The sequence below is a fragment of the Phasianus colchicus genome, chromosome 5, assembly GCF_987193195.1.
Source record: "Phasianus colchicus chromosome 5, bPhaCol1.hap1.1, whole genome shotgun sequence".
NCBI lineage: Eukaryota > Metazoa > Chordata > Aves > Galliformes > Phasianidae > Phasianus > Phasianus colchicus.
The window spans coordinates 34,905,357-34,924,434 of record NC_143440.1 but is presented as its reverse complement, the minus strand read 5'-3'; the positions used below and the strand labels follow the sequence as shown (position 1 = coordinate 34,924,434).

Sequence of the window (19,078 nt, the reverse complement as noted above, 5' to 3'; positions counted from 1 at the left end):
ACCACTACAGTTCAACTCAATCATTTTAATAATGAACCTTGAAGCACCATATACTTTTATAAACTTTTCAGCCCACAAGATAGAAAGATCAGAATTGAGTAACTATGAATTATGGTTCAGTATTATTGAGATAGGACTACCAAAAATACTGACATCCTGGATAAGCTCTGCATAATGGAGATAAACCAGAACCCTGTCCCTGGAGCTTGTCAGCATCTCGTTTTCCCAGGTAAATGACTGTTACTTTTTCCAGAATTATAGGCTGTAAATTTATTCTAGTTGCTTATTCTAGACATCCACATACTGCACTGACCACCTTCTATCACATGTCTGTACCATTGCACCTGAACTGAAACTCTCATATTCATTTGTCTATAGTGCCTGTGCTGTATGAGAAAGGGCTCAGACAAACCAATTACAAACCAAAGGAACCCAATAGATCAGGTTATTTTAAGTGTCACAAAATTTGGTACTCCAATTAGATGTTCATCCAAGATTTTCACTTTGATTTTTGCTTAGCGTATTCCTAGCAACTGGAGCAAGTGAATCATGAAACCAGGTATGTGAGGGTCTACTGGAGAAACTGGACTTTGCCTGCTCTTACTGAGAAAAACTTAACTTTGGTGAACAGGCACCATGTGTTATAAGAGGTATAAGTTATTTTCTCACTTGCTAGGCATATCTACAAACTTGAACATCGGCTGTTCACAAACAGGAATATAAGAAAAATATACACTTATATTTCAGACTGAAAAGTTGCTATTTTGAAAGATCCCACAAAGTGAGATGTTTTGCTTGGGAATCTACACTGCATGGTCCTGCACCCAAAGGTGTCTTGCTGTGCTGTGAGCCTGGAAGGCCTGAGGCCCCATCCTGCAAACACCTACCAGGCAGAATGCCAGCCAGGGGAGTTACAAGGAAAACAGGCATGATGAAAACATGCCCTTAAGGCAAATACCAAAATCTGCAAGCACGTGAATACTGCCAAAGATTTAAAAAATTGGCAGATTCTGAAGTATTTCTATTCCAGACAAACTATTTTCCAATATGAATTTGTGATACGTTGCCAAATGTAATTTAAATAGTTTCCAATATATGCCTTCAAATAAATCGTGACTTAGCAGTGATAACTTCTTACACTTTTAATGGAGAATGACTTTTCAGAAAGTCCTAACACCTAATACCCTTTGAAAAGCAAGTAGTTCAGTTTGGTTCCAGTGTTGACTTAGGCATAAAAAAGCATGAGTTAACTTTGAGCAGTTAGATCACTAAATTTAATAAGTGGAAAGTATACTGACTTAAGAAAAAATAAAAACTAACTTAAGGGATCTGGCTCACATTTACCAAGTAAGCAGCTGCAGCAGTTTAAGATGTTATTGTCTATCTCCCCAGCTGTTTGTTATTGGCCAGAAATCATCTATCAGAGTCCTGCATTTTTCAAAAATGAGTTGGGAGATTGTAATCCTGAGTCTCTTGGACTTTCAAGGTGTCTCAGGCTTCCTGATATCTTCTGGAATACAATGTAAAGTGAGTTAGTGAGTAACTAAGGACTGCTAAGTATTCTAGTCCTGAGTCTTCTGATTGTACCTTTGCATGCTCTCAGTTCAGCTGATCACTACAGGTGTTATGAATAAGGACCTTAACAAACAATATTAAAACAATAATTAAATTGAAGGTGAAACCCCATGTTCCCCATGTTTATGTAGAAGCATGATATATCTATTGGCTTTATGCTATAATGTCAAAAGGAAATATGTGCAGAAACACATACAGTCAAGTATATTCATAGCACAGAATGGTGAAGAGCTAGAACAGTTTTTTGTCTCTGTATGGTAACTTCTGAATCACTGCCTGAACCTTTGATTGATCACCTGAGGCGAGCAGTGAGTCAGCCCTGCGAGCACAGGTGAAGGCAATTCACCTGTGCTGCTGGAAGGGGTGGAGCCTGGCTCCACCTCTCCTAGACCCATTTAAGAGCTGACTACGAGGAGGGAAGGATCTTTTCTGGAGATTCACTCTGCTGGAGTTTCACAAGCAAGCTCAGGATATGAGTAAGTATCCTATCTTTTCTGCTTTTTTTCTGCTTTGGTATAATGACTATGTAGCTAAGCTCTCTGGTATACCTCATAACTATAACATCTGTACATTCATTGATTGTATGGTCTTGTAGTCCCAGACTGGTACACCTATGATAGACCTACTAATGGAAACATAATGGCTGTTATCTTTCATAAGGAAATAAGGAGCTCTCCATGAGGAGCATTTCTATTCCTGGGATGAACTCAACTTTACTGTGGTCCTAATGGGAAATTCTGTACATCAAAATTCTATCTAGAAGATGGACGAGTTCAAGGCTAACTGCTTTGAGTCTAGTAAAGTGTTTCCTTGAATCCAGTGTGGTATGAAGAAATGTATGTACCCTAAAACATGCGGACTCATGTGTGTGGATTCCCATTGATAAAAAGTTGGAAGAGTTACTATTAAATGAAAAAAGCATCATTAGAAACTTGAAATATTCCTTCTCATTTCCAAGCTCAGTAAAACAGCAGGAAAAATTTCACAGACTGTTGATTTCAAGGTCATAGCATTTCAGGAAATTCAGAGAGGGAATTGCAGTACTGGGATGGTTAATCTATGCTTAGAAATTGGAGAGAGTACAAAGCAGAACTGCTAGAAATCTGGAATTCTCCTTCACTTTTTGCAGCTACCTTAAGATTTTCTAGAAATGTAGCCACCTGTCTCTGAGGAGTTAAGGAAATTCCACTCCTTACAGCAGGGGTAACATGTTTAAAGGAATACAGTTGCTTGCTTTAAACAGATTCATGTAAAACAGTGATAACTCCAAAAAGCAGCCTCAGATAAAGATTACCTTTACAGACAACATCCCAACTTATATCTCAGTTTTTTCTCATGGGAACTAATGACGCTTAGAAAATGCAATGTTCATATATATGCAGGAATGTACAATATTCTCAGTCAGTCCCTCAGTTTGTTTCTATATTTAACTCAATTTGTAGATGGCAAAGTGACAAAGTAAGTAGATGAATGACTTGGGAGCAGTAATCTGGAACTTCAGGCCAGAAAAAGGCATGTGGTAGCATACTGAATCATGGTTTTTTTTTTTAACCCTCGTAACTAAACTTGAATTCACCTAAGTAACACACATCTTTAGATGAGAGATTTCTGGGAGGTACAGCCTATGCAACATGTGTAAACTGGGAATTACAATCCAGATACAAGAAAGTATTTTTATAAGCTCAGACTCATTGGGCATTTAAAGAACTTACAAACACACTGCTGCAAACATAGACAGCTACCTCAGAGATCAGTGTCCACATGCAAGATGCTGAGTTGAGGGGCAACCCTTCAAGTCCTCCTAACAAGCAGTAGCTAGCCTCAACAGATCTGAGTTTGGGGCCAAATTCAGTATTAATCTATTAGTGCATGGCTAAAAATGTTCCGTGGCAAAATAAAGTAGAATATATTTTCACAGAATTTGAGATTAAACTACACCTGTGCATTGCCTAACCAGAGCATGGTGCCGATCTCAGTGAACACTGATAAAGCAGCTTTGCAGCTCAGTGTAATAAGAAATAGACCAGCATGTCAGAGATGGATGATACTGCTTAAATCCTTCATGGTACTATATGAAAAAAGTATGATTGCATGATATAATGTACTCTTTTGATTATGGGGTTAGAGGAGTTGGTGACTGTACTATGGCTGTCATTTCTTCTCCAGCTTTCAGCCAAGGTGACCTTTCCTGTCTCTGGAAGCATTCTGTGTATGCAGTTCCACTGCCTGGTGCAAGGGGACACTTCCTGTCCTTTTTTAAAAAGCCTCAGGAACTCCTTGCCATTCCACAGCCTACCCTTTTCCTTTTGAATCTCTCAAACCTCCACCATTCCCTTTAGGACAGAAGGAGAGGACAGCCTACCAACTCTTCATAAATTCTCTGCTATCACAGTGGAAGATAATAGACTTAGTTTTGGGAAAGAGACAGGAGAATGGGAAGATTGGGCAATACAGAAGATGCAGGACTAGTATAAACTCATAGAATCATAGAGTGGTTTAGGTTGGGAGAAATACCTTAAAGATCATGAAGCTCCAAACCACCTAACACGGGTGGTTTCCAAACTCTGGATCAGGCTGCTGCATCATGAATACTGCAGTATTTTTTTCATGCTTAGTAACTTTGCTGTCACAAGTACTTAAAGTCATGGTCCTAATGCCTTGGGTCTAATTTGTTTTACATTATCTTATTCATATATTCATAGCCTTAACAGTGACAAAATTAATTCCCATGTCATCTACTGCTTTAATCTTCTCTCTTGGTTATCTCTTCTCTTTTGGTAGCTAAGCTGTATCTTTTTTACTAGTAAAATGATGTCAGCCCAGCTTCTAGAGCAGACATATTTGTAAATGGGCACAAAGTTCTCTTACAGCTGTAGAGATAAATTCCTGCTCATGTGAGAGTAGTTCGCAAAGTGTGACCAGATCCAGACAAGAACATCACTTCAGCTAAGTAGCACAAGTTCACTGCTCAGACAAAGCCTTGCCCTCCCTTTCCAAATAGCTTTGCCAAGTAGCTGTCATTGGTTTATGATGTGGCCAATTGTGCTTTGGCCTGAAACCACCCAACTCTCATCTGTGCCAAGCAAGTAACTGTCACCGTCCCAGATTGAACCCAAACCAGTGATCAAAGACAAAAATGTCAGGGTACTGCCAATTTTCTGTGCCGTCCAGGAACCAGACCTTGTTCTGTCTGATTTGCATGATAACTGAAATAAGGGACTGTGTGATTTTGTTCAATTCTCCAGCTCTTTTCAAACTTTTTTATTATTATTATTAAAGGTACTTATTAGCTAGTTCATATTTCCATCATAGTGCGGACTTTATTCTCTGTATAACTTTAATTATCATATATAATATTCAGCAAGGAACCACCCTTAGAGAATACCGACAGCACTAAAGTTCTGGAGCGCAGCCCCGAGCGGGACGTGCTGTGCTGTCGCTGCAGGGCGGGCCGGGCTCGGCACGGAGGGAGCTGAGCGCAGTGCCCTGACGGAGCGCGCCACCTCCCGGCCGGCGGCGGTACTGCGCGAGGCAGTCCCCAAAACGAGCCCGCGGTCGCTCCCGTTTCAAAAAGCCGTGAGGTGCGTAGCGCATAACGTTCACTGAAATGATTAGCTCTTTAATTGATAATGAGCACATAGCACTAAGAAGCTTTAAAAAGTAGGAAGGTTAGCTTGTGTGAAAATCTTTTAGCAATTTGAATACAAGATCCTGAAATTTCTTTACGACAATTGGTTAAAGAGAAATGAGAACAAGTGAATCTGGTTTACTTATGCCCACAGGAGCATTAGTATTCCAATTGCAATATCTTCATATGTAGAACAAAGTAATTCCTCCCTGAAAGACAGGCAGAATGAAAAACGAGTTAAAAACCACAGCTAAACTGTAGTGAGATATGCTTGAGGATACAAAAAGGAAGGTAAGATGTAAAACCACCTGAAAATTGATGTGAGTTGATTATCCATCTCTGATTTCTTTCTGTCTACTTCTGGATATAGTCCTCTGTTCTGCCACATCGCTCTCTGGATTCTAAGAGAACTCTTTATTCAGTATCTGGCCTTCTGCATTTTGCTATTTCCTCCTAATTCTGTATTTTAAAGTTTGTCTTCAGCTAAGTTTTTAAGCACAAATAGATCCCAATTCTATTGAGTAATTCAATACATAGCTCTCGTCTATTAATTACTAGAATGCACTGAGCAAATTCTGCCATTTAATTTAGCCTTTTCCAGTAGAAGTTCAGGTCAGTCTGTGTACATCTATCTCCTTGCAAGTATAGCTGCTTATTTTTCTTAAATACAGTGTAATTACATTACATTTTCCATCTCTGTAGAAAATATTTCTTAGCCTTTATTGGATTCTAGCCAGGCATCCAGTGTTGTAGCTCTCACATTCTCACTATGTGTAGTAATATTTTCCCTATTTTCCTTGCTACCAGTTCAGTTTGTCTGCACATCATAAGTCAGATGTGGACAGAAAATGGTCTCTTCTTCAGAAGTACTGTATGTGAATTCTGTGCAATCTCTACCAAAACCAGCTGTGGTAGGGCTCCTTTATGTATTTAATAAAACCTATTTCCAATACAGTCCTTTTGCTACAGGCTCTCAAAATGTCTGAAGTCAAAACAGCCGCAGTATGTAGGTAGTCAGTTTGGAACTGGATTACTTCTGTATCTCCTTGTTAGTTCAGAAGATTGAGGTATTACAAGATGAGCATGGAAAAACTTGAATGTAGGTAGCAAATGGAAATTCAAGGCTGTATTCTGCCAGCCAAAGAGTCACACCTGGGATTATACAGAGATGTTAGCAGATTAATTTTAAGGTATGATAACATTGTTCAAGTGCAGTGCAGAATAAATTATATGTTGGTTTCCAAGCACAGCAAATTGAAGGAAAACAAATACTGCATCAAAATGAAATCCATAACAAAATTAATTGCAGGCAGATTGTATGGCCATCCCTGTTTAAAAGTGAAGTTAATCCAAACATTCAAGATATTTCTGCAGAGTAAGCTACTCTGTTATTCTACAAAAGTGTGCGCACTAAAAACTAAATTCAGCATCACTAAGAAGTTTATATTTAAGACTGGAATACATACATACATATATACAATAATCTTATTGCAATGCCTTCTATTTTATTATGTTGGCCCACAACCTCAGAGGCAGATGGTGGTGGTATGGCAGTAGAGGCTGAACATTCCCACCACTATTCCATGACATTTTGTTGCTGTGTGGCAGATGGTAGCAGAGGGGCAACCCGTCAAAATGATGTCTGACATGGAAGTGTGTATGAAGCAAAGGTGTGTTGCTAAATTCCTCCATGCAGAAAAAAATGACACCCACTGACATTCCTTGATACTTGCTGCACGTTTGTGGAATCCAAACAATAGATGTGAGCACAGTGAGGCAATGGGTAGTGCTTCAACAGTGATGACAGTGATGTGATATGAAAGATATCCATGTTCAGGACTGCCATGAAGCTTTTTACAAATGTGGTATACAAGCTTTTGTTCATAGCCAGCAAAAATGCATAGCTAATGGTGGTGACTATGTTGAAAGAAATACACTTTGTTGCCAAGAATTTGCTCTATCAAACAGTGTTATTGTGATCTTTGTATCTGCTGAAGTTTCCATGGAAATAAGTAGGAGGTATTACTTTTGGAGCAACCTACACATGAATCCTTTTGTATCAATGGAATAAATTCCTCAGTGTAATTACATGTGACTAGGTTCATTACTTGGATATTTTACTTCCTTCACTGTGATGACTTAGTGTTTCTGAACTGAGCAGCATTTTATTCCTTAGATGTGGAAAGTGAGCCTGTGCAGGCCTCTGGGTATGGCATTCAGACGTCATTAGTCCCACTCTAAAGCTGAAGATAGATTTCTCACTGATTTAGCTGCACCACAAGTATCATACAGTGTACTGTCCCTTTGTTTTTTGTCAAATGTTGTTGAATGCACTTTCATCTATGCCTTTTCCCAAAATGTGCTGGTTTAGGATCTGCACTGTTACGCAGATCCATCTTTGTCTGTGAGTATCATCTACTCTTACTCAGTTTTATTTTGTTTGATACTTATGTCAGCCAGAAGTGAAAACAGTTTGTGTGAAAAAAGGTGTAATCTTTTCAAAAGGCACTCTCTCTGTATGCTGCATTTTCTAAAATGCACTACTATTTAACAAAATCGTGTCTCCTGTTTGAGAATTCCCTATGAAATACTGAAGATAAAATTAGCATAAAAATCAATCTAAATTATTCTGTTTATTCCTCTCTAGTATTATAGCACTGAAATAAAAAGTACAAATATTTTACAAGTGTGAGCGGGGCAAAGATTACCTTAGCAAATTGCTACCAGGAGATGGCACCATTAACAAAATAATTTAAATGCCACATGCAGTTCCTTTCAACCATCTGTATGTCTGACTCCTTTGACAATTCCAGGTGTTGTCGGAGCCCGATCCTGCAAATCATTTCTCCAGGCAGCCCTCACATGTGAGGGATCCCAGGCATGGCGAAAAGACTGCGGGTGTGACTGGTGAGTTACGTGCTCGGGTTGTCTTATCACCTCTTGTTCTGACTTACCGTGTACAGTAAGTGACTAACAATTGCTGGCCTGTGTTTTCTTCCCTGATTAGCACATAGTTATTTGGAAAAGAGTCTGATGCCACGTACCTTATTTACATATTATTTATTTACTAAATCTTACTCTACGTAGACTACAACTAAGTTGCATACAGAACTTAGTATAAATTCTCAGCAAACTAATGACTGAAGTGGACTTGGATTAAAGCTGAAAGAGCAGAATGTGAGTTCCCAAACAATTCTTTCTGGAGACTGAAGGTATGACCTTCCTCCATCACTGTTCCAGCATTTCCAAAGAAAAACACTGAGCACTTTTATTTCTACAAGCCTGTAGGGAATCAAACTTAACATGACAGGAACTAAGAATCTGAGATCTCATCCTTACCTGGCTCAGAGATCATTCTTGTGGTACAGTTGTTCCCCTGGAAGGTGAAGGCAAGGTTTAGGCTGATTGTTATAACATCAGAATTTCACCTGTTGACTGCAGACAACCTGGAGCTCTGCATGCACACAGCTTGCAGGATCGGATCCCTTGTGTGACAGGAAGCAAAATATTTGCCATGTGTTTCATCTCAGTTTCAAGCACTTCAGTTTTTGAATCCTCTCAGTTAAGTAATTGATGTTTGAATGCCCTGTCCTTTGCTTGGTATTTTAAAATAAACCATGCTATAGCATAGATTATGAATCAAAACAGCTGCTGTAGCTGAACGTTGTGTACTTAAATGGTTAAGATGGTTCTTTGTGAATCATGATAACTAATCTTGTATACAATCTTCAGCGCACAGGGAAATACATTTTGTGTATAGTGGCTTTAAAAATTCATTATATAGATCTGATGTTTACAGTTGGCTTTTTTCTGTCACTTCCTGCAAAAAAAAAAAAAATTGAACAACAAAAATTTCCAGTTGTCAAAATTGTATTTCTCATATGCCATACTATATGAGATTATGAATAAATCTTTTGTCTTCTGCAAATAGAACCTGATAACTGTTAAAAATGAGTTTTTACAGGAATTGCAGTGAGCTATTTGTATGGCAGTCAAACTGGTACAGAACAACTCTGGGCATGGCTAAAACATGTAGGTGAGGGTACTTCATTTGTTTGTTGGCCTGAACTTTTAGGTGTCTGAATTGAGATATCTTTTGCCTTTCTTTAATTTTTACTTTCCGGTCAGGTTAGGGAAGTAAAACAAGCAAGGATATGAAAGCATGCAGGAGTTACTTAACGAATTTGCACAAAAAAAACCCAGACAAAAATACTGTTCTGAAATTGTATAAAATTTTTTGTAAAGCATGCTAGTGCTCCTAAAGGAAGTAGGTATGAAGCCTTCATTTCTTTACTAAAACAGAGGATACAAGACAGTTTTCAAAACATGCAAAAACAGTTAGAAGGTTAAATATTTGGGCACAGCGGTTAAAACAAACACAGAGATGGAAAGCAAAACAATGCAGAGATCATCAGGAAATTAGGAGAGAAGACTGAAGTATGATGCTGTTATTCATCATACAAACAGCTTAGATAAAGAAAAAATAGTGTAATGTTGTCAAAAAGGAAATAATAGAGGAAGAATTATAAGTGGAAAAACACATGGAATTGTGAACAAGGTGTTCTCAACCTTTTGTTATCTACAGGGGAAAGGGAAATACAACTGTATATAATCTTTGTAACAAACAGGAATTCAGAGTACACTTCTTATCCTAAGCAACAATACACAATACCTTACGTGCTGCCTAGCTACTTGGGGATGCTTAAATATATATAATACTATTAATCAGTCTCTTTTCTGCAGAATGATTGTTGCAGCAATTCTCGTCTTTCCTAACTTATAGTCTTTCTTCTGCAATTTACTGAAGCTTATGCCCTAAGCCACGCTTACTGTGGTCTAAGCTTTAGTATATCTTCTAAGCCATGCCTTCTATGAAATTTAGTGCAAAATATACTTTCCTGCACACAGCCATGGAAAAGGATACAGCAGAGTTGGAGTTCTGAGTGTGCACTGTTTTTATCTATGATTATGCATGCAGTTTTAAAACATGGGGAATTAGATTTAAAGACAATTAAGAAATGGCATTTTCCTCTTTGGTTCTTCTTGTCTATGTCCTTTTAATAGAATTATTCATCAATTAGTATATTCATTTAAATGAATGAGGGCAGGCAACAAGTTATACTGAGATGAAAGCAGGATCTGTTGAAGCTGCGTGTCCCTACTGGCTATTCATCTGATTGTCATGAGAGGATCTGGCTGCTGAATGCTTGAGTGTTTGGAGTCTAGGGAACCCAGGGGAAGCCTGAGTACTGCCCTTTAACCTTCTGGCCTCTTGGCTTACTCTTAGATTCCCTCATAAGAGCTGAAGCTTGCCATCTACTTCCTATCCCAGCAGCAATTCCAAACTCCTATTGTCACTTTAAACTCATAGAATCTCCCTGAAAAGTGCACTATCCAGTTTACTACTTAACCCTTCTGAAGCCAAATCAGTGCTGTGATCAGACTTCACAGTAACAAAACTTATGCCCTAGCTTTCTTAAGCAAAAGGTTATTTTATACTTAATAAAAATATAGGAGATATTACCGGAAAAAGAAAAACATCCTAAACATAATGCTCTCTCCCTTTATTTTTGAAATTCTTGAAAATTTTCAGGAAGATGGAGAAGAGAGATGTCTTCCTTCAGCAAGGTACACCATCAGCTGCAAGGTTTTAATTTCAAATCCTACATTTTGCAGGCAAGTTTTGCTACCAGGATGGTGCTCTGCTATTGGAAGCATTTATAGGTTACAACTATATGTCTTGTGCCAGCAGTCACTAAGCACAAAAGATGGAGGGTGACAGCAGGAAAATGTACCACAGATTTATTTAATTATAAATTAAATGCACTTTGTAATCAGATGTGCACTTTGAAGATATTCAAATCTGATTACAATGTTCACACTCCAGAAGCTGTACACTGATGGACTCACACATAGATTGTGTCTTTCCAAGGAGAATATGTGCATCATAAAACAGTCCCCCTAAATAGCATATAATAATAACTAGACAAATCAAATATTTTGTGGCACATTAACAAAATCTGAAAGTGTTATGGAACAACTAGGACATACCTGTTGTGAACAGATTTCATGGAAAGTCCTATGTCAGCCTGAGTTAAGATGGAACAGAAAGGTAGTTGCATACACGTACTGCAAAGATAAGGTGGTGGTTTCTTGTTGAAACAATTGCCACAAATCTAAAAAACAGCAGCACTAAGGGATAAAGATGATACTAATAGAGACACTTTTTATTCATCCAGAAGAAATCATACATATTGTTAGTTCAATTTACTCCACGGGGTAGACTAGAACCTCATAACAGTTATCATTCCTGTAAACCTAAGAAATTTTGAGTGAATGTTGAAGAAATAGCTTGAGCCTTGATTAAATAGTTCCAAAATTAAAGGTTTCAATCTTTTATTTAGCAAATTCTTCTTACTGACTGGGAGCTCTCAGTGTTTGAAATGTGAACCTTATTTCTTGTAAAAGATGCCTGACAGATTCAGACCTGTTCTCAGAAAGCTCAAATCACAGAAACTGGAGAGCATAGGGTCAAGTCACCAGTCATGGAAGGTTTTTGTAGTAAGCCAATAAGAGAGTGAGAAACTGTGCTGTATAAGATCTGTGGAACAACTCTATTCCCAAAACATCAGGCATTAACTTCCATCTGATACATTTTTTTTCTATGCTTGCATTTCTGTTTCAGAGTTGACTGGAAAAAAAGGGAAATCTTCCACATGATCTGCTGATCCTGGTCCTTGGTTCCTGCAAAAAAAATGCATCTATTCCTCCTCAACATCCCTCAATTTGACAATATTGGCATTCAAGATCTGAAGTGCTGTAAATGTATGTGTATATATGTGTATAATATATATGCATGTATGTATTTCTTTTTCTTAGTATTCGTAGTCCTGGTAAATCTAACAGCCAGAAAAGTTTTATCAGCCATAGAGCAAGCTGGAACTTCAGTGATTCCAAGCTTAAAGGAAACATGCTTTGAGGCACATCTTCCTGTACTCTAGACACTTTCTTAGAAACTTAGTAAGTTCATTTTTCTACTGACTTTTGGTAAGTTATCACATTACTCGTTTCTCCTCTTTGAGTATGTTTTATGTAAATTTTAAACTATATTGCAAGTTTACAGGTAAGTCCATCTGTCTACACAAGTTTATATAAACCTATGTCTATTAGAGCCATCAGAAAGTAACATGATTAATGCAACTTTAGAAGGCTTCTAGTTCACTAAGAGAAGATTGAGTACTTCAGAAGCAGTACTTTGACAATATTTAGGCTCTGGAATCACAGGTAAAATCTCAGCACAACTCACTCAATTCTTCAGCCTCCCAAAGTACCTAATGGAAGTAAGTTTGGAACATCCTCATGAAAACTTGAGGTGAGCACCTTCCAGCACTAAGTTAAAATATCTTCCGGAGTTCATTCTTCAGTGAAGTATTGTGTTGGTGGTTCTGAGCAATATTTGTCTTCCAAATTTCACAGCTCTTTCTCCCTGTAGGAGACTCCATTTGAAAGTAGCCTATGGAAGCCATAAAATTAATCAACGATTTTGTGTGCAAAAAAATATGCCTATGGGGCATATTGACTATGTGAAGTGCCTCTTCTAGAAGAAAAAAGAAGTCAAAAAACAAGCTCTTGCCCATTTGGACTGTTCAGCCATAAAAAAAAAATCTATCTGCCTTTAGAAGAAAAATAAGGGGCTTTATATTTGTGACAAGCAGTACATTCTGGTTTTAGGCTGGCAAAGTTTTTGGATGATTGTTTTAAACATATTATGTAAGCCTATTTATTCAAAATGACAGGACATGTTCCTTCATTGATACATGAAAAAGGAGTGATGGAATATTCCTTTCTAACCAGTATCTTAGTTTGGACAATGAAACTTCTACTTTTCCCAGTTTATTCACAGGGTAAAGTCAGAGGTGAGAAAAATAATAGCCACTGACTCCAAGTTACTAGCACTGGATCTCTCATAGTCACTTCAGTTACACTAAGAGCTGAATAGCTCCAAAAGAAGTTATGTTCTTGTTTTTGTGATTCCACAGCTGTGATTTCTTTATTTGCAAAGTATAAAGACAAATATGGAATAAATAAGTCAAGCCACTGCAAATATGAATTGAATTAACTGGAACAATGAATTAAATTTTAATTGAGTTATTTGCTAATGATTTTGCCACATTGAACCTTGCATTTAACTTCCATCCACAAACTGCAAAAAATCAGTGAGTTCTGTTTTCTTTTTTCCTACCATTTGTTAAAATTCCTTCTTCCTGTAGCCTTTAAGTTCAATCTAAACCACAAGAGAACATAAAACACATCAACCGTCACCTCCAAATTATTTGTCAAAATAGAAATATATATGGTCATTACTTTGTACCTTGGACATAGCTTACATGTACTTCAGTGATGGTGAGTCCTCTAAGGTAAAAAGAGAGAAGGCAAGGTAAATGTATAAAAATCTGAAAATAACATGTTAGGCTCAGGACAGATGGATGGAAAAAAAATGTCTCTTTCTGCAGGAGGCAGGATGCTATAGAGTTATAGGGCTATTTCAAATATCTCTGTACATTTTTTTAAAAATCTTTGATATACTTTACATGCAAGTATGCTATACAAGAGGTTATGGTCTGATTCCTATATACTAGTTTATGGCGTTCCCATTACTATAGAGATTTTATAGAAACTTGAGAAATCCATGTTCATGCCACACAGAACAGGCAACTAACTTTCTCCCTCTTCTGTTGTCATAATTTATTTTTAGCACTTTATCCAAAGAACTGTAAATGAAGGAAGCTAATAAAACTCATTTGAGATAGAAGCTTGGTAACTACAGTCATTAGTGTATCTGAAGTCTGTTCTGTGTATTAGCACCATGAATACTAGGCTGATGTGTAGCAAAGAGCACCTGACAAAACAACAGAAGAGTTTCATGCCTCACAAGTTTAAGCCCCAGGTAAGAAACCCAGTCTTGTAGGTAGGCTGAAAAGATGTTGCAACCTGAAACGAAAGAGACTTGTAAGAGAGAAAATGAGATCCCTTTGGGTTCCAATAGGCTTCTGTTTGCCACGATTAAATCCTCTTTGTTTCATTAGGTACGTCAATGAAAAACAAACAACCAGATCAAGATAAAGGCTTGCAGCACATCTTTCTCTTTCCCTCCTGTGACAATTGCCACTTTTTTCATGGACAAGCTTAAAAGAAATGGCTTTGCTTGGGTAAAATTGATGAGATCTCTGTGCAGGTGTATAAGGCAGCTTCTGGCTTTAAAAAAAAGTGTGAAGCACTTATGTCATCAATGAACTGATCAGATGATAAGCATGCTTATTTCCTTAGCTCTCTAATTACTTTTCTCTCTTGAAGAAAGTATCTAGAATTGCATGGAGCCTAGGCTTAGACTGAAAATTTAATGTCAGTGGAAATTCACTGAAGTTATGCTTTTCCTGGAAAAATCAACCACTGTTACATTTTATGAGTCTCAAACAGAATTAAAGTAGTGTTGTAACTCTGGTTTGAGCCAAATGTTTGCTTCAGCAATTGTTTTAAATGTTACTGTTAATACAACATAGAGTTTCTATGTCTAAACAAAAAGATAATGGCAGCATACTAACTACATAAAACCATCATGAATTGGGGTCAAATAGACATACATTTTAATTATCTCTGTGAATGAAGAACATAATTCAGAGATACTTATTACCATCTACCATATTGCGAAGTAAGCAAATTTGTGCTTAGGGTAATTATCTTTGTAGTTCATAAAGTTCAAGAATTTTTCAATGCTTTCTCCTTCCTGCCTACATTCTACAGATATGCTACCTCTAGTCATAAAAATACACATACAGGACAAAAATCATTGCTGAATTAGTACAGGACTAATTGAAGTAACAGTTTGTATTATTGAAGTTAAACTGATACTCAGCTTAGGTATCCTTGATGAGGTGAGATAAGGGTTCACTCAGGTGCAGATACACAATGCAGTTTAAAAAAAAAGAAGCTAAGCTAGTTTCATAATTACACCTTTTTGTTGAGACTTCCTCTCAATGAAAGAATAGGATTCCACAAATGAAGTATGATTTACTGTGTTTATTTACACACACACACCTGTTTATACACAGGCACACACACCTGTCTGTAAACAGTTCTTGCTTTTTTTTTTTTTACTTTGGAGCCTTTGCAGGAAGCACTGCTAACTCGCTCTGCTCTAAGTTGGTGCTGGATATTGTTACTATTTGTTAAAACTCTCAGAAGCAGAGATGGATTTGGCTTATGTCTTAGTGCACAGTTCTTAATTGGAAGTTGTAGGAATCTCATAAACTGTGATGAGAGCCATGGAAGAGTGTGTTGCAGGAAAAAAAAAAAAACAAAAGTGGAAGGAATGAAAATGGAAGAGAGGGCAGAATGAAAAATTAGTGAAGAACAGATTTAAAAAGTCTCAGCAGATGAAGCTGAGTGAACTTTTTGCCTCGTACTATCTGTAATGTCCAAGTCTGAAAATGTATTTATATATATATAAAATGACACAGATTTTCTTAATATTTTCTCATGTCCTTATCACTGCGTAATGTTCTTACCTTCTGAAGCCACTTTTAGTTATGTATGTTATAGTAATACAATATAAAATACAAGATTGTGGTGATTTTTTTTTTCTATGCTCTGTAGTGTTACAGTGTATAATTTACCTGGATCATGTAAAGATTTTTCTGAAATGAGAATTTCACGGCTAGTCAAACTCAGCAGCTGAGTTGCTTTCTTTTTCTTTCCATGAGACCAAAAATGGGTTTTGTGACATACTTAGGTACTGGAGATTCAACAGCTCGTCACATGAAATGGTCAGAATTTCAGCTCCAGATTTCCACTCCTAAGGAACTCCAGATTGTCTCAGTCTCAAATAATTCAAATTTTACTGGAGTGAGGACTTGGATACCAGATAAGCACTTATGACCAGCTCATCTGATGATATCACTTGTGTTGAAATTTAGAGATAAGAGTACAGAAATGAAGGAAATGTGGCACATTTGCTAATTTTTTTCATCATTACACTGTTATTTTTTCAGTTTCAGGAGAAAGTAAAGGTGTTGGCATACTAATGCCAGATACAGATACTTCTAAACTAGGAGATATTAAGCAGAAAAAGAAAATACTTTAGTGGGCATAAATAAGATGCAACGTTTGCCTATGGGGAAAATTTAATATGGCAGCAACACCAAACAACTGCAATAAAGTTCTGATAAGTTGTTTTTCCCCTCAGGATAATCCAACAGTTTGGTGTATTCAATTATTTTACGCGATCCTGAAGGGCTGAGAAAACTGTGTGGTTTGTTTTACAACTCTTATTCGTTATTCTGCAGGCATAGTTTCTTTACAGAAATGAGAATTACTTATTCCCAGTAATGTAGTTTGTATTAATAGCTTCCAAAGAAAAGGAAGTTTATGTAAAACACTGTGTAAGAAAGAAAAATACTGAAATGTTTTGTTGGTTTTTTTTAAATGATAAGAATGTCAATCACAGAAGAAGAAAGAGAAATGTATCTCAGTATTTGTATCTATAAGAAAATTTGGAGGCTTTTTGATTGTTTCTGCGGGTAGGGGGAGATAAAAGGTGCAGAAAAGGGCATTGTATTAGCTAAATATTGTATCTTACAACATCAGTCATTTCCTACTCAATAATATTGAAAGGGTCTAATTTATAAGTTTTTCCATTTCCCTGTTATGCTGGTTTGTAAGTTCTGACATTGCTACTGGTATGTTAATGAGAAGCTAGTGTTCCATTAAGAGTAAACCATATGCTCTACCGCATACTGTGAAAGAGAAAGCATATAATGTGACTGTTGCCTTAGTAACACATTAATTCATTTTGTCAGTGTTGGCACAGATCATTTCATTTATAAGAAAACAAGTATAATAGTTTACCACATCTATAATATTTACAGTGTTTCTGTTACAAAACAGTGACAAAATGAGTTTAAAAAATAGAGTTGGGATAGTATTATTAAAATATGGAATTTGTGGTAAAATTGTTCCCATACAAATTAAAAATAAGATTGGTGTAAAATTTCTTTTCATATTTTAACACCAAACTGTTTTCTATTTTGCATATTTGTATTCCACTAATAATATGCATAAAAATATAGTCCACAGAAAACCACAAATACATTAGCAGTTTTTAATGAATGCTAAACAAAATATTTCATACAACAGTTCTGTTAAATTACAACCATTACAACCTAATCGTATGTTATTGTGTTACTCATAACAAAGCTAAACATTTACCTCTTTTTTTATCTGTTCCTCCAGATGTTTCTTAGTACTTTAACCCTATTAAAACACTGGAAATCAAGTACTTGTTCTCTGAAGTGATCATATCTTCAATTTTATTCATTGAAGAAATAGGTACATATGTATAAATAAATGTGCATTATATGCTTTAGACAGAAGTGATACCTGAATATGAATAAGATTTGCTAAGGAAAAAAGCAGAGAAGGAGGGAAGGCACTAAAATTTGCACCTGCAGAATGGTATCAATCCTGCTTGTTCTTAGGACATTCTAAAGCTGTAAATGCATGTCAACAACAAATATTATAAATCTGTAAGACACATCAAAATAAACATTATATTAAACTCTCATGAAAAATTTTATTCTAGTACAACTACTCTCGCTTGCACACATCCTAAACAAACACTTAGTAAGTCATCAGCAGTGTTTACAACTCTTCAGTTATTTGCACTAATGTGCATATCCTGTAAAGATTCAGTACAATTTGATATGATATTATAGCATGGACAGTGGGCCAACTTAATCTCTCAAAAAGAAAGAAATCTTTCTTCAGATGTGCAGGGACCATACTTAAATCTGTAATGGTTGTGGGTTTTTTTTTTTTGTTTTTTTGGTTTTTTTTTATGGTTTACGTAAATACAGTTATAGAGTTTCCAAATGTAACTTGGGAATCATATGCATTAAATCCTATTAAGTCTTATAAACAAGTTCTATAAAGAAAATTCAAAATGAAAAAATACTTTAATGCATAATAAATTTTCTCTAGAATACAGTCACAGAACAGATTAGGTCACAGAAATATCACTGAAACATTTTATATGATTTTGCAACTACTTAATCTTTTGAGTAATTTATTTTCTATTCTATTTATTGAAGAATAAAGATAAATCTCTAAAGTCTGAAAAAAGACCTCTTAACTCTAGGCACTTTAGCTATTAAAATTTGACACCTGTAAAACTGAGTTCCTTTTCTAACTGAGATGGTAATATTTTTAGCTTAATACGATGCAATTCAAAGATTAATTAATGCAGTTACTTGCACTGGATGGATCTCAAATAATGTAGGTAGTACATTTGGTAATCTCTCTTTATAGCTAATAAAAGTGCTATAAATGGAAACTGCTAATAGAATACATAAAAGATCATTAGATGTAGTACTATAATCACAGTACTGCATTACCAGTCGCTTTTTTAATTTATAGAGCTCTGTTAACATCCACAATTTGGTTAAGTGAAATTCAAAGACATTTTGGCTGGAGAAATTTAAGTCTTAATTTTCTTACTTTCAAAAATGAAGTCTCACAATGACCTGGATATCATACTAACTAGGATCGCACAGGAACACTGAATATTTTATATTTTTAAAGAATATATTTAATATAGAAAAACAAAAAGAGACAGTTACAGAATTCTTTTGGGAGCTGTATGTCTACATTTGATCCAGAGACTGTATTGAGTCACTAGATTTTCTTTCATATTATAATCAGTCATATCACATCACCAGAGTAAGTGACAGGAGAATCAGATCCACAATCTCTTTCTGTAGGCAAAAGAACAAGATAAAGAAAAAAAAAAAATGAAATAAGAGAAAAAGAGAGTGACATACA

At 36.3% G+C, this 19,078-nt stretch overlaps 1 long non-coding RNA gene across 2 annotated transcripts; it reads left to right on the top strand.

Annotated features, from left to right (window-relative positions):
* Nucleotides 1–1,997: 1,997 nt before the first annotated feature.
* Nucleotides 1,998–17,223, top strand: LOC116229047 (uncharacterized). 2 transcript variants are annotated; one of them, XR_016467295.1, is made up of 4 exons: nucleotides 1,998–2,051; nucleotides 8,017–8,110; nucleotides 11,889–12,028; nucleotides 16,446–17,223. It is a non-coding gene; the product is annotated as an uncharacterized LOC116229047 (long non-coding RNA). The 2 variants fall into 2 exon arrangements; XR_004166935.2 differs by lacking the exon at nucleotides 16,446–17,223 and adding an exon at nucleotides 14,290–16,433.
* The last annotated feature ends 1,855 nt before the right edge of the window (nucleotides 17,224–19,078 follow it).